The following is a 16,033-nucleotide window of genomic DNA, read 5'->3' on the forward strand; positions in this document are numbered from 1 at the left end:
CAATTTAAAAAATTAAAAATTATGATTTAGATTTAAATTTTGAATTTTATGAGAGCATCAAGAAGTCAATAAAAATAAAATGGTAATCATCTCTTAAATTACTCCCTCCGTCCTAGAAAGTTTGTCACATTTCTTCATTTCCGTCTGTCCCACAAAATTTATCACATTTCACTTTTTACGTTTTTTTTAGTGGACCTCATATTTCACCTAGTCATTCATATTTTCATTTTAATATCAACCTAATATACTAAAGCAGAACTCGCTTTCCACTAATTTTTTCAACTCATTTTTCATTACATATCTTAAAACTCATGTCCGGTCAAAATATGACAAAATTTATGGGACGGAGGGAGTACCAGAGTATGAGCTATCAGTTACTACTATAACTTAAAAAAATAATACTAAGGGAGTTTCAATTATTTTTTAAAATTAACTTTTAGTGTAATATTATAAATGAGATTTATAAATTTAAATACATAATCACTTTTTTAAATTTGATAATTTTTTCGTTAAAATAAATTATAACTAGAACTGATAACTACTAATCGCAACCAATAAGCTTTAATTATTATTTTAAATAAAATTTAAATGAGCATCCAATTTAATACTATAAGATTCTGAAATTTTAATTAGTAAGTAATTCATATATATTTTAATGAGTAGCTTATGAATCATTATTTAAATAAAATTGTTGTTCAACTTAAATCAACGATATACAATGAATTAGTTAGTGCGTGCGGCATGCACTGAATATATTTAGTTAGTGACTTATTAATGCAGTATGTACTGAAGCTACTTCGGAAAAAGTTAAGTTTGTAAAATTTGGCCCAAAACGTCGACGTATTACTACCACAGCAGCCCCTGCTGTGTTTTTACCACAGCAGGGGATTAGCACAGCAGGGGATCCAGCCCCCTGCTGAGGTAAAAACACAGAAGGGGCTGTTGGGGTAGTCTACGCCGACGTTTTGTGCCAAATTTTATAAACTTTAACTCTTTCCAAAGAAGCTTCAGTACATACCGCACTAATACAAAAATATTAGTTATTAAATTATAGTTATTCGTTGAATTTGGCCAATTTCATAACTTTAAAACTCTAATACTAAAATATTTCATTTTTTCATTTATCTCATAATGGTAAAAGTTGAAATTATAATGGAAAAATAAAAAAAATATTTTATGGCAACAAAATCTCAACAATTTTTTATATATCAACATTATCAATCAGATTTGATTGTTTTCATATTAGCTTCCATTTTATGCATTTTGAGACAATTTAAAAAATTAAAAATTATGATTTAGATTTAAATTTTGAATTTTATGAGAGCATCAAGAAGTCAATAAAAATAAAATGGTAATCATCTCTTAAATTACTCCCTCCGTCCTAGAAAGTTTGTCACATTTCTTCATTTCCGTCTGTCCCACAAAATTTATCACATTTCACTTTTTACGTTTTTTTTAGTGGACCTCATATTTCACCTAGTCATTCATATTTTCATTTTAATATCAACCTAATATACTAAAGCAGAACTCGCTTTCCATTTATTTTTTCAACTCATTTTTCATTAATATCTTAAAACTCATGTCCGGTCAAAATATGACAAAATTTATGGGACGGAGGGAGTACCAGAGTATGAGCTATCAGTTACTACTATAACTTAAAAAAATAATACTAAGGGAGTTTCAATTATTTTTTAAAATTAACTTTTAGTGTAATATTATAAATGAGATTTATAAATTTAAATACATAATCACTTTTTTAAATTTGATAATTTTTTCGTTAAAATAAATTATAACTAGAACTGATAACTACTAATCGCAACCAATAAGCTTTAATTATTATTTTAAATAAAATTTAAATGAGCATCCAATTTAATACTATAAGATTCTGAAATTTTAATTAGTAAGTAATTCATATATATTTTAATGAGTAGCTTATGAATCATTATTTAAATAAAATTGTTGTTCAACTTAAATCAACGATATACAATGAATTAGTTAGTGCGTGCGGCATGCACTGAATATATTTAGTTAGTGACTTATTAATGCAGTATGTACTGAAGCTACTTCGGAAAAAGTTAAGTTTGTAAAATTTGGCCCAAAACGTCGACGTATTACTACCACAGCAGCCCCTGCTGTGTTTTTACCACAGCAGGGGATTAGCACAGCAGGGGATCCAGCCCCCTGCTGAGGTAAAAACACAGAAGGGGCTGTTGGGGTAGTCTACGCCGACGTTTTGTGCCAAATTTTATAAACTTTAACTCTTTCCAAAGAAGCTTCAGTACATACCGCACTAATACAAAAATATTAGTTATTAAATTATAGTTATTCGTTGAATTTGGCCAATTTCATAACTTTAAAACTCTAATACTAAAATATTTCATTTTTTCATTTATCTCATAATGGTAAAAGTTGAAATTATAATGGAAAAATAAAAAAAATATTTTATGGCAAAAAAATCTCAACAATTTTTTATATATCAACATTATCAATCAGATTTGATTGTTTTCATATTAGCTTCCATTTTATGCATTTTGAGACAATTTAAAAAATTAAAAATTATGATTTAGATTTAAATTTTGAATTTTATGAGAGCATCAAGAAGTCAATAAAAATAAAATGGTAATCATCTCTTAAATTACTCCCTCCGTCCTAGAAAGTTTGTCACATTTCTTCATTTCCGTCTGTCCCACAAAATTTATCACATTTCACTTTTTACGTTTTTTTTAGTGGACCTCATATTTCACCTAGTCATTCATATTTTCATTTTAATATCAACCTAATATACTAAAGCAGAACTCGCTTTCCACTAATTTTTTCAACTCATTTTTCATTACATATCTTAAAACTCATGTCCGGTCAAAATATGACAAAATTTATGGGACGGAGGGAGTACCAGAGTATGAGCTATCAGTTACTACTATAACTTAAAAAAATAATACTAAGGGAGTTTCAATTATTTTTTAAAATTAACTTTTAGTGTAATATTATAAATGAGATTTATAAATTTAAATACATAATCACTTTTTTAAATTTGATAATTTTTTCGTTAAAATAAATTATAACTAGAACTGATAACTACTAATCGCAACCAATAAGCTTTAATTATTATTTTAAATAAAATTTAAATGAGCATCCAATTTAATACTATAAGATTCTGAAATTTATATTTAGTTAGTGACTTATTAATGCAGTATGTACTGAAGCTACTTCGGAAAAAGTTAAGTTTGTAAAATTTGGCCCAAAACGTCGACGTATTACTACCACAGCAGCCCCTGCTGTGTTTTTACCACAGCAGGGGATTAGCACAGCAGGGGATCCAGCCCCCTGCAGAGGTAAAAACACAGAAGGGGCTGTTGGGGTAGTCTACGCCGACGTTTTGTGCCAAATTTTATAAACTTTAACTCTTTCCAAAGAAGCTTCAGTACATACCGCACTAATACAAAAATATTAGTTATTAAATTATAGTTATTCGTTGAATTTGGCCAATTTCATAACTTTAAAACTCTAATACTAAAATATTTCATTTTTTCATTTATCTCATAATGGTAAAAGTTGAAATTATAATGGAAAAATAAAAAAAATATTTTATGGCAACAAAATCTCAACAATTTTTTATATATCAACATTATCAATCAGATTTGATTGTTTTCATATTAGCTTCCATTTTATGCATTTTGAGACAATTTAAAAAATTAAAAATTATGATTTAGATTTAAATTTTGAATTTTATGAGAGCATCAAGAAGTCAATAAAAATAAAATGGTAATCATCTCTTAAATTACTCCCTCCGTCCTAGAAAGTTTGTCACATTTCTTCATTTCCGTCTGTCCCACAAAATTTATCACATTTCACTTTTTACGTTTTTTTTAGTGGACCTCATATTTCACCTAGTCATTCATATTTTCATTTTAATATCAACCTAATATACTAAAGCAGAACTCGCTTTCCACTAATTTTTTCAACTCATTTTTCATTACATATCTTAAAACTCATGTCCGGTCAAAATATGACAAAATTTATGGGACGGAGGGAGTACCAGAGTATGAGCTATCAGTTACTACTATAACTTAAAAAAATAATACTAAGGGAGTTTCAATTATTTTTTAAAATTAACTTTTAGTGTAATATTATAAATGAGATTTATAAATTTAAATACATAATCACTTTTTTAAATTTGATAATTTTTTCGTTAAAATAAATTATAACTACAACTGATAACTACTAATCGCAACCAATAAGCTTTAATTATTATTTTAAATAAAATTTAAATGAGCATCCAATTTAATACTATAAGATTCTGAAATTTTAATTAGTAAGTAATTCATATATATTTTAATGAGTAGCTTATGAATCATTATTTAAATAAAATTGTTGTTCAACTTAAATCAACGATATACAATGAATTAGTTAGTGCGTGCGGCATGCACTGAATATATTTAGTTAGTGACTTATTAATGCAGTATGTACTGAAGCTACTTCGGAAAAAGTTAAGTTTGTAAAATTTGGCCCAAAACGTCGACGTATTACTACCACAGCAGCCCCTGCTGTGTTTTTACCACAGCAGGGGATCCAGCCCCCTGCTGAGGTAAAAACACAGAAGGGGCTGTTGGGGTAGTCTACGCCGACGTTTTGTGCCAAATTTTATAAACTTTAACTCTTTCCAAAGAAGCTTCAGTACATACCGCACTAATACAAAAATATTAGTTATTAAATTATAGTTATTCGTTGAATTTGGCCAATTTCATAACTTTAAAACTCTAATACTAAAATATTTCATTTTTTCATTTATCTCATAATGGTAAAAGTTGAAATTATAATGGAAAAATAAAAAAAATATTTTATGGCAAAAAAATCTCAACAATTTTTTATATATCAACATTATCAATCAGATTTGATTGTTTTCATATTAGCTTCCATTTTATGCATTTTGAGACAATTTAAAAAATTAAAAATTATGATTTAGATTTAAATTTTGAATTTTATGAGAGCATCAAGAAGTCAATAAAAATAAAATGGTAATCATCTCTTAAATTACTCCCTCCGTCCTAGAAAGTTTGTCACATTTCTTCATTTCCGTCTGTCCCACAAAATTTATCACATTTCACTTTTTACGTTTTTTTTAGTGGACCTCATATTTCACCTAGTCATTCATATTTTCATTTTAATATCAACCTAATATACTAAAGCAGAACTCGCTTTCCACTAATTTTTTCAACTCATTTTTCATTACATATCTTAAAACTCATGTCCGGTCAAAATATGACAAAATTTATGGGACGGAGGGAGTACCAGAGTATGAGCTATCAGTTACTACTATAACTTAAAAAAAATAATACTAAGGGAGTTTCAATTATTTTTTAAAATTAACTTTTAGTGTAATATTATAAATGAGATTTATAAATTTAAATACATAATCACTTTTTTAAATTTGATAATTTTTTCGTTAAAATAAATTATAACTACAACTGATAACTACTAATCGCAACCAATAAGCTTTAATTATTATTTTAAATAAAATTTAAATGAGCATCCAATTTAATACTATAAGATTCTGAAATTTTAATTAGTAAGTAATTCATATATATTTTAATGAGTAGCTTATGAATCATTATTTAAATAAAATTGTTGTTCAACTTAAATCAACGATATACAATGAATTAGTTAGTGCGTGCGGCATGCACTGAATATATTTAGTTAGTGACTTATTAATGCAGTATGTACTGAAGCTACTTCGGAAAAAGTTAAGTTTGTAAAATTTGGCCCAAAACGTCGACGTATTACTACCACAGCAGCCCCTGCTGTGTTTTTACCACAGCAGGGGATCCAGCCCCCTGCTGAGGTAAAAACACAGAAGGGGCTGTTGGGGTAGTCTACGCCGACGTTTTGTGCCAAATTTTATAAACTTTAACTCTTTCCAAAGAAGCTTCAGTACATACCGCACTAATACAAAAATATTAGTTATTAAATTATAGTTATTCGTTGAATTTGGCCAATTTCATAACTTTAAAACTCTAATACTAAAATATTTCATTTTTTCATTTATCTCATAATGGTAAAAGTTGAAATTATAATGGAAAAATATAAAAAATATTTTATGGCAACAAAATCTCAACAATTTTTTATATATCAACATTATCAATCAGATTTGATTGTTTTCATATTAGCTTCCATTTTATGCATTTTGAGACAATTTAAAAAATTAAAAATTATGATTTAGATTTAAATTTTGAATTTTATGAGAGCATCAAGAAGTCAATAAAAATAAAATGGTAATCATCTCTTAAATTACTCCCTCCGTCCTAGAAAGTTTGTCACATTTCTTCATTTCCGTCTGTCCCACAAAATTTATCACATTTCACTTTTTACGTTTTTTTTAGTGGACCTCATATTTCACCTAGTCATTCATATTTTCATTTTAATATCAACCTAATATACTAAAGCAGAACTCGCTTTCCACTAATTTTTTCAACTCATTTTTCATTACATATCTTAAAACTCATGTCCGGTCAAAATATGACAAAATTTATGGGACGGAGGGAGTACCAGAGTATGAGCTATCAGTTACTACTATAACTTAAAAAAATAATACTAAGGGAGTTTCAATTATTTTTTAAAATTAACTTTTAGTGTAATATTATAAATGAGATTTATAAATTTAAATACATAATCACTTTTTTAAATTTGATAATTTTTTCGTTAAAATAAATTATAACTACAACTGATAACTACTAATCGCAACCAATAAGCTTTAATTATTATTTTAAATAAAATTTAAATGAGCATCCAATTTAATACTATAAGATTCTGAAATTTTAATTAGTAAGTAATTCATATATATTTTAATGAGTAGCTTATGAATCATTATTTAAATAAAATTGTTGTTCAACTTAAATCAACGATATACAATGAATTAGTTAGTGCGTGCGGCATGCACTGAATATATTTAGTTAGTGACTTATTAATGCAGTATGTACTGAAGCTACTTCGGAAAAAGTTAAGTTTGTAAAATTTGGCCCAAAACGTCGACGTATTACTACCACAGCAGCCCCTGCTGTGTTTTTACCACAGCAGGGGATTAGCACAGCAGGGGATCCAGCCCCCTGCTGAGGTAAAAACACAGAAGGGGCTGTTGGGGTAGTCTACGCCGACGTTTTGTGCCAAATTTTATAAACTTTAACTCTTTCCAAAGAAGCTTCAGTACATACCGCACTAATACAAAAATATTAGTTATTAAATTATAGTTATTCGTTGAATTTGGCCAATTTCATAACTTTAAAACTCTAATACTAAAATATTTCATTTTTTCATTTATCTCATAATGGTAAAAGTTGAAATTATAATGGAAAAATAAAAAAAATATTTTATGGCAACAAAATCTCAACAATTTTTTATATATCAACATTATCAATCAGATTTGATTGTTTTCATATTAGCTTCCATTTTATGCATTTTGAGACAATTTAAAAAATTAAAAATTATGATTTAGATTTAAATTTTGAATTTTATGAGAGCATCAAGAAGTCAATAAAAATAAAATGGTAATCATCTCTTAAATTACTCCCTCCGTCCTAGAAAGTTTGTCACATTTCTTCATTTCCGTCTGTCCCACAAAATTTATCACATTTCACTTTTTACGTTTTTTTTAGTGGACCTCATATTTCACCTAGTCATTCATATTTTCATTTTAATATCAACCTAATATACTAAAGCAGAACTCGCTTTCCACTAATTTTTTCAACTCATTTTTCATTACATATCTTAAAACTCATGTCCGGTCAAAATATGACAAAATTTATGGGACGGAGGGAGTACCAGAGTATGAGCTATCAGTTACTACTATAACTTAAAAAAATAATACTAAGGGAGTTTCAATTATTTTTTAAAATTAACTTTTAGTGTAATATTATAAATGAGATTTATAAATTTAAATACATAATCACTTTTTTAAATTTGATAATTTTTTCGTTAAAATAAATTATAACTAGAACTGATAACTACTAATCGCAACCAATAAGCTTTAATTATTATTTTAAATAAAATTTAAATGAGCATCCAATTTAATACTATAAGATTCTGAAATTTTAATTAGTAAGTAATTCATATATATTTTAATGAGTAGCTTATGAATCATTATTTAAATAAAATTGTTGTTCAACTTAAATCAACGATATACAATGAATTAGTTAGTGCGTGCGGCATGCACTGAATATATTTAGTTAGTGACTTATTAATGCAGTATGTACTGAAGCTACTTCGGAAAAAGTTAAGTTTGTAAAATTTGGCCCAAAACGTCGACGTATTACTACCACAGCAGCCCCTGCTGTGTTTTTACCACAGCAGGGGATCCAGCCCCCTGCTGAGGTAAAAACACAGAAGGGGCTGTTGGGGTAGTCTACGCCGACGTTTTGTGCCAAATTTTATAAACTTTAACTCTTTCCAAAGAAGCTTCAGTACATACCGCACTAATACAAAAATATTAGTTATTAAATTATAGTTATTCGTTGAATTTGGCCAATTTCATAACTTTAAAACTCTAATACTAAAATATTTCATTTTTTCATTTATCTCATAATGGTAAAAGTTGAAATTATAATGGAAAAATAAAAAAAATATTTTATGGCAAAAAAATCTCAACAATTTTTTATATATCAACATTATCAATCAGATTTGATTGTTTTCATATTAGCTTCCATTTTATGCATTTTGAGACAATTTAAAAAATTAAAAATTATGATTTAGATTTAAATTTTGAATTTTATGAGAGCATCAAGAAGTCAATAAAAATAAAATGGTAATCATCTCTTAAATTACTCCCTCCGTCCTAGAAAGTTTGTCACATTTCTTCATTTCCGTCTGTCCCACAAAATTTATCACATTTCACTTTTTACGTTTTTTTTAGTGGACCTCATATTTCACCTAGTCATTCATATTTTCATTTTAATATCAACCTAATATACTAAAGCAGAACTCGCTTTCCACTAATTTTTTCAACTCATTTTTCATTACATATCTTAAAACTCATGTCCGGTCAAAATATGACAAAATTTATGGGACGGAGGGAGTACCAGAGTATGAGCTATCAGTTACTACTATAACTTAAAAAAAATAATACTAAGGGAGTTTCAATTATTTTTTAAAATTAACTTTTAGTGTAATATTATAAATGAGATTTATAAATTTAAATACATAATCACTTTTTTAAATTTGATAATTTTTTCGTTAAAATAAATTATAACTACAACTGATAACTACTAATCGCAACCAATAAGCTTTAATTATTATTTTAAATAAAATTTAAATGAGCATCCAATTTAATACTATAAGATTCTGAAATTTTAATTAGTAAGTAATTCATATATATTTTAATGAGTAGCTTATGAATCATTATTTAAATAAAATTGTTGTTCAACTTAAATCAACGATATACAATGAATTAGTTAGTGCGTGCGGCATGCACTGAATATATTTAGTTAGTGACTTATTAATGCAGTATGTACTGAAGCTACTTCGGAAAAAGTTAAGTTTGTAAAATTTGGCCCAAAACGTCGACGTATTACTACCACAGCAGCCCCTGCTGTGTTTTTACCACAGCAGGGGATCCAGCCCCCTGCTGAGGTAAAAACACAGAAGGGGCTGTTGGGGTAGTCTACGCCGACGTTTTGTGCCAAATTTTATAAACTTTAACTCTTTCCAAAGAAGCTTCAGTACATACCGCACTAATACAAAAATATTAGTTATTAAATTATAGTTATTCGTTGAATTTGGCCAATTTCATAACTTTAAAACTCTAATACTAAAATATTTCATTTTTTCATTTATCTCATAATGGTAAAAGTTGAAATTATAATGGAAAAATATAAAAAATATTTTATGGCAACAAAATCTCAACAATTTTTTATATATCAACATTATCAATCAGATTTGATTGTTTTCATATTAGCTTCCATTTTATGCATTTTGAGACAATTTAAAAAATTAAAAATTATGATTTAGATTTAAATTTTGAATTTTATGAGAGCATCAAGAAGTCAATAAAAATAAAATGGTAATCATCTCTTAAATTACTCCCTCCGTCCTAGAAAGTTTGTCACATTTCTTCATTTCCGTCTGTCCCACAAAATTTATCACATTTCACTTTTTACGTTTTTTTTAGTGGACCTCATATTTCACCTAGTCATTCATATTTTCATTTTAATATCAACCTAATATACTAAAGCAGAACTCGCTTTCCACTAATTTTTTCAACTCATTTTTCATTACATATCTTAAAACTCATGTCCGGTCAAAATATGACAAAATTTATGGGACGGAGGGAGTACCAGAGTATGAGCTATCAGTTACTACTATAACTTAAAAAAATAATACTAAGGGAGTTTCAATTATTTTTTAAAATTAACTTTTAGTGTAATATTATAAATGAGATTTATAAATTTAAATACATAATCACTTTTTTAAATTTGATAATTTTTTCGTTAAAATAAATTATAACTAGAACTGATAACTACTAATCGCAACCAATAAGCTTTAATTATTATTTTAAATAAAATTTAAATGAGCATCCAATTTAATACTATAAGATTCTGAAATTTTAATTAGTAAGTAATTCATATATATTTTAATGAGTAGCTTATGAATCATTATTTAAATAAAATTGTTGTTCAACTTAAATCAACGATATACAATGAATTAGTTAGTGCGTGCGGCATGCACTGAATATATTTAGTTAGTGACTTATTAATGTAGTATGTACTGAAGCTACTTCGGAAAAAGTTAAGTTTGTAAAATTTGGCCCAAAACGTCGACGTATTACTACCACAGCAGCCCCTGCTGTGTTTTTACCACAGCAGGGGATTAGCACAGCAGGGGATCCAGCCCCCTGCTGAGGTAAAAACACAGAAGGGGCTGTTGGGGTAGTCTACGCCGACGTTTTGTGCCAAATTTTATAAACTTTAACTCTTTCCAAAGAAGCTTCAGTACATACCGCACTAATACAAAAATATTAGTTATTAAATTATAGTTATTCGTTGAATTTGGCCAATTTCATAACTTTAAAACTCTAATACTAAAATATTTCATTTTTTCATTTATCTCATAATGGAAAAAGTTGAAATTATAATGGAAAAATAAAAAAAATATTTTATGGCAACAAAATCTCAACAATTTTTTATATATCAACATTATCAATCAGATTTGATTGTTTTCATATTAGCTTCCATTTTATGCATTTTGAGACAATTTAAAAAATTAAAAATTATGATTTAGATTTAAATTTTGAATTTTATGAGAGCATCAAGAAGTCAATAAAAATAAAATGGTAATCATCTCTTAAATTACTCCCTCCGTCCTAGAAAGTTTGTCACATTTCTTCATTTCCGTCTGTCCCACAAAATTTATCACATTTCACTTTTTACGTTTTTTTTAGTGGACCTCATATTTCACCTAGTCATTCATATTTTCATTTTAATATCAACCTAATATACTAAAGCAGAACTCGCTTTCCACTAATTTTTTCAACTCATTTTTCATTACATATCTTAAAACTCATGTCCGGTCAAAATATGACAAAATTTATGGGACGGAGGGAGTACCAGAGTATGAGCTATCAGTTACTACTATAACTTAAAAAAATAATACTAAGGGAGTTTCAATTATTTTTTAAAATTAACTTTTAGTGTAATATTATAAATGAGATTTATAAATTTAAATACATAATCACTTTTTTAAATTTGATAATTTTTTCGTTAAAATAAATTATAACTAGAACTGATAACTACTAATCGCAACCAATAAGCTTTAATTATTATTTTAAATAAAATTTAAATGAGCATCCAATTTAATACTATAAGATTCTGAAATTTTAATTAGTAAGTAATTCATATATATTTTAATGAGTAGCTTATGAATCATTATTTAAATAAAATTGTTGTTCAACTTAAATCAACGAAATACAATGAATTAGTTAGTGAGTGCAGCATGCACTGAATATATTTAGTTAGTGACTTATTAGTGCAGTATGTACTGAAGCTACTTCGGAAAAAGTTAAGTTTGTAAAATTTGGCACAAAACGTCGACGTATTACTACCACAGCAGCCCCTGGGGCTGGATCCCCTGCTGAGGTAAAAACACAGAAGGGGCTGCTGGGGTAGTCTACGCCGACGTTTTGTGCCAAATTTTATAAACTTTAACTCTTTCCAAAGAAGCTTCAGTACATACCGCACTAATACAAAAATATTAGTTATTAAATTATAGTTATTCGTTGAATTTGGCCAATTTCATAACTTTAAAACTCTAATACTAAAATATTTCATTTTTTCATTTTATCTCATAATGGTAAAAGTTGAAATTATAATGGAAAAATAAAAAAAATATATTATGGCAACAAAATCACAACAATTTTTTATATATCAACATTATCAATCAGATTTGATTGTTTTTCATATTAGCTTCCATTTTATGCATTTTGAGACAATTTAAAAAATTAAAAATTATGATTTAGATTTAAATTATGAATTTTATGAGAGCATCAAGAAGTCAATAAAAATAAAATGGTAATCATCTCTTAAATTACTCCCTCCGTCCTAGAAAGTTTGTCACATTTCTTCATTTCCATCTGTCCCACAAAATTTATCATTTTTTATGTTTTTTTTAATGGACCTCATATTTCACCTAGTCATTCATATTTACATTTTAATATCAACCTAATATATTAAAGCAGAACTCGCTTTCCACTAATTTTTTCAACTCATTTTTTATTACATATATTAAAACTCATGTCCGGTCAAAATATGACAAAATTTATGGGACGGAAGGAGTACCAGAGTATGAGCTATCAGTTACTACTATAATTTAAAAAAATAATACTAAGGGAGTTTCAGTTATTTTTTAAAATTAACTTTTAGTGTAATATTATAAATGAGATTTATAAATTTAAATACATAATCACTTTTTAAAATTTGATAATTTTTTTGTTAAAATAAATTATAACTAGAACTAATAACTACTAATTGCAACCAATAAGCTTTAATTATTATTTTAAATAAAATTTAAATGAGCATCCAATTTAATACTATAAGATTCTGAAATTTTAATTAGTAAGTAATTCATATATATTTTAATGAGTAGCTTATGAATCATTATTTAAATAAAATTGTTGTTCAACTTAAATCAACGAAATACAATGAATTAGTTAGTGCGTGCGGCATGCACTGAATATATTTAGTTAGTGACTTATAAGTGCAGTATGTACTGAAGCTACTTCGGAAAAAGTTAAATTTGTAAAATTTGGCACAAAACGTCGACGTATTACTACCACAGCAGCCCCTGCTGGGGTAGTAATACGCCGACGTTTTGTGCCAAATTTTATAAACTTTAACTCTTTCCAAAGAAGCTTCAGTACATACCGCACTAATACTAAAATATTAGTTACTCCCTCCGTCCCGCTTTAGGAGTCCCGGTTGAGATAAATTAATATAAAATACCTACAATGTGTTAAAAGTGGGTCCCAACATCCACTACAACTAATAAAAAAGTGTTAAAAGTGGGTCCCAACATCCACAACAACATTTATTTATTGGACAATTAATTAAAAGTGGGTCCCAACATCTACTACAATATTTATTTATTACACATAAACACTTTTTTTCTTAAAACATGTGTTCGACTCAACCGGGACTCCTAAAGCGGGACGGAGGGAGTATTAAATTATAGTTATTCGTTGAATTTGGCCAATTTCATAACTTTTAAACTCTAATACTAAAATATTTCAGTTTTTTCATTTATCTCATAATGGTAAAAGTTGAAATTATAATGGAAAAATAAAAAAATATATATTATGGCAACAAAATCACAACAATTTTTTATATATCAACATTATCAATCAGATTTGATTGTTTTCATATTAGCTTCCATTTTATGCATTTTGAGACAATTTAAAAAATTAAAAATTATGATTTAGATTTAAATTTTGAATTTTATGAGAGCATCAAGAAGTCAATAAAAATAAAATGGTAATCATCTCTTAAATTACTCCCTCCGTCCTAGAAAGTTTATCACATTTCTTCATTTCCGTTTGTCCCACAAAATTTATCACATTTCACTTTTTACGTTTTTTTTAGTGGACCTCATATTTCACCTAGTCATTCATATTTTCATTTTAATATCAACCTAATATACTAAAGCAAAACTCGCTTTCCACTAATTTTTTCAACTCATTTTTCATTACATATATTAAAACTCATGTCCGGTCAAAATATGACAAAATTTATGGGACGGAGGGAGTACTAGAGTATGAGCTATCAGTTACTACTATAATTTAAAAAAATAATACTAAGGGAGTTTCAATTATTTTTTAAAATTAACTTTTAGTGTAATATTATAAATGAGATTTATAAATTTAAATACATAATCACTTTTTTAAATTTGATAATTTTTTTGTTAAAATAAATTATAACTAGAACTGATAACTACTAATCGCAACCAATAAGTTTTAATTATTATTTTAAATAAAATTTAAATGAGCATCCAATTTAATACTATAAGATTCTGAAATTTTAATTAGTAAGTAATTCATATATATTTTAATGAGTAGCTTATGAATCATTATTTAAATAAAATTGTTGTTCAACTTAAATCAACGAAATACAATGAATTAGTTAGTGCGTGCGGCATGCACTGAATATATTTAGTTAGTGACTTATTAGTGCAGTATGTACTGAAGCTACTTCGGAAGAAGTTAAGTTTGTAAAATTTGGCACAAAACGTCGACGTATTACTACCACAGCAGCCCCTGCTGTGTTTTTACCACAGCAGGGGATTAGCACAGCAGGGGATCCAGCCCCCTGCTGTGGTAAAAACACAGCAGGGGCTGCTGGGGTAGTAATACGCCGACGTTTTGTGCCAAATTTTATAAACTTTAACTCTTTCCAAAGAAGCTTCAGTACATACCGCACTAATACTAAAATATTAGTTATTAAATTATAGTTATTCGTTGAATTTGGCCAATTTCATAACTTTAAAACTCTAATACTAAAATATTTCAGTTTTTTCATTTATCTCATAATGGTAAAAGTTGAAATTATAATGGAAAAATAGAAAAAAATATATTATGGCAACAAAATCACAACAATTTTTTATATATCAACATTATCAATCAGATTTGATTGTTTTCATATTAGCTTCCATTTTATGCATTTTGAGACAATTTAAAAAATTAAAAATTATGATTTAGATTTAAATTTTGAATTTTATGAGAGCATCAAGAAGTCAATAAAAATAAAATGGTAATAATCTCTTAAATTACTCCCTCCATCCTAGAAAGTTTGTCACATTTCTTCATTTCCGTCTGTCCCACAAAATTTATCACATTTCACTTTTTACGTTTTTTTTAGTGGACCTTATATTTCACCTAGTCATTCATATTTTCATTTTAATATCAACCTAATATACTAAAGCAGAACTCGCTTTCCACTAATTTTTTCAAATCATTTTTCATTACATATCTTAAAACTCATGTCCGGTCAAAATATGACAAAATTTATGGGACGGAGGGAGTACCAGAGTATGAGCTATCAGTTACTACTATAATTTAAAAAAATAATACTAAGAGAGTTTCAATTATTTTTTAAAATTAACTTTTAGTGTAATATTATAAATGAGATTTATAAATTTAAATACATAATCATTTTTTAAAATTTGATAATTTTTTTGTTAAAATAAATTATAACTAGAATTGATAACTACTAATTGCAACCAATAAGCTTTAATTATTATTTTAAATAAAATTTAAATGAGCATCCAATTTAATACTATAAGATTCTGAAATTTTAATTAGTAAGTAATTCATATATATTTTAATGAGTAGCTTATGAATCATTATTTAAATAAAATTGTTGTTCAACTTAAATCAACGAAATACAATGAATTAGTTAGTGCGTGCGGCATGCACTGAATATATTTAGTTAGTGACTTATAAGTGCAGTATGTACTGAAGCTACTTCGGAAAAAGTTAAATTTGTAAAATTTGGCACAAAACGTC

This window comes from Salvia hispanica, chromosome 5, assembly GCF_029641045.1.
Source record: "Salvia hispanica isolate PSC_SH4W2 chromosome 5, Shi_PSC_v1, whole genome shotgun sequence".
NCBI classification, from domain to species: domain Eukaryota; kingdom Viridiplantae; phylum Streptophyta; class Magnoliopsida; order Lamiales; family Lamiaceae; genus Salvia; species Salvia hispanica.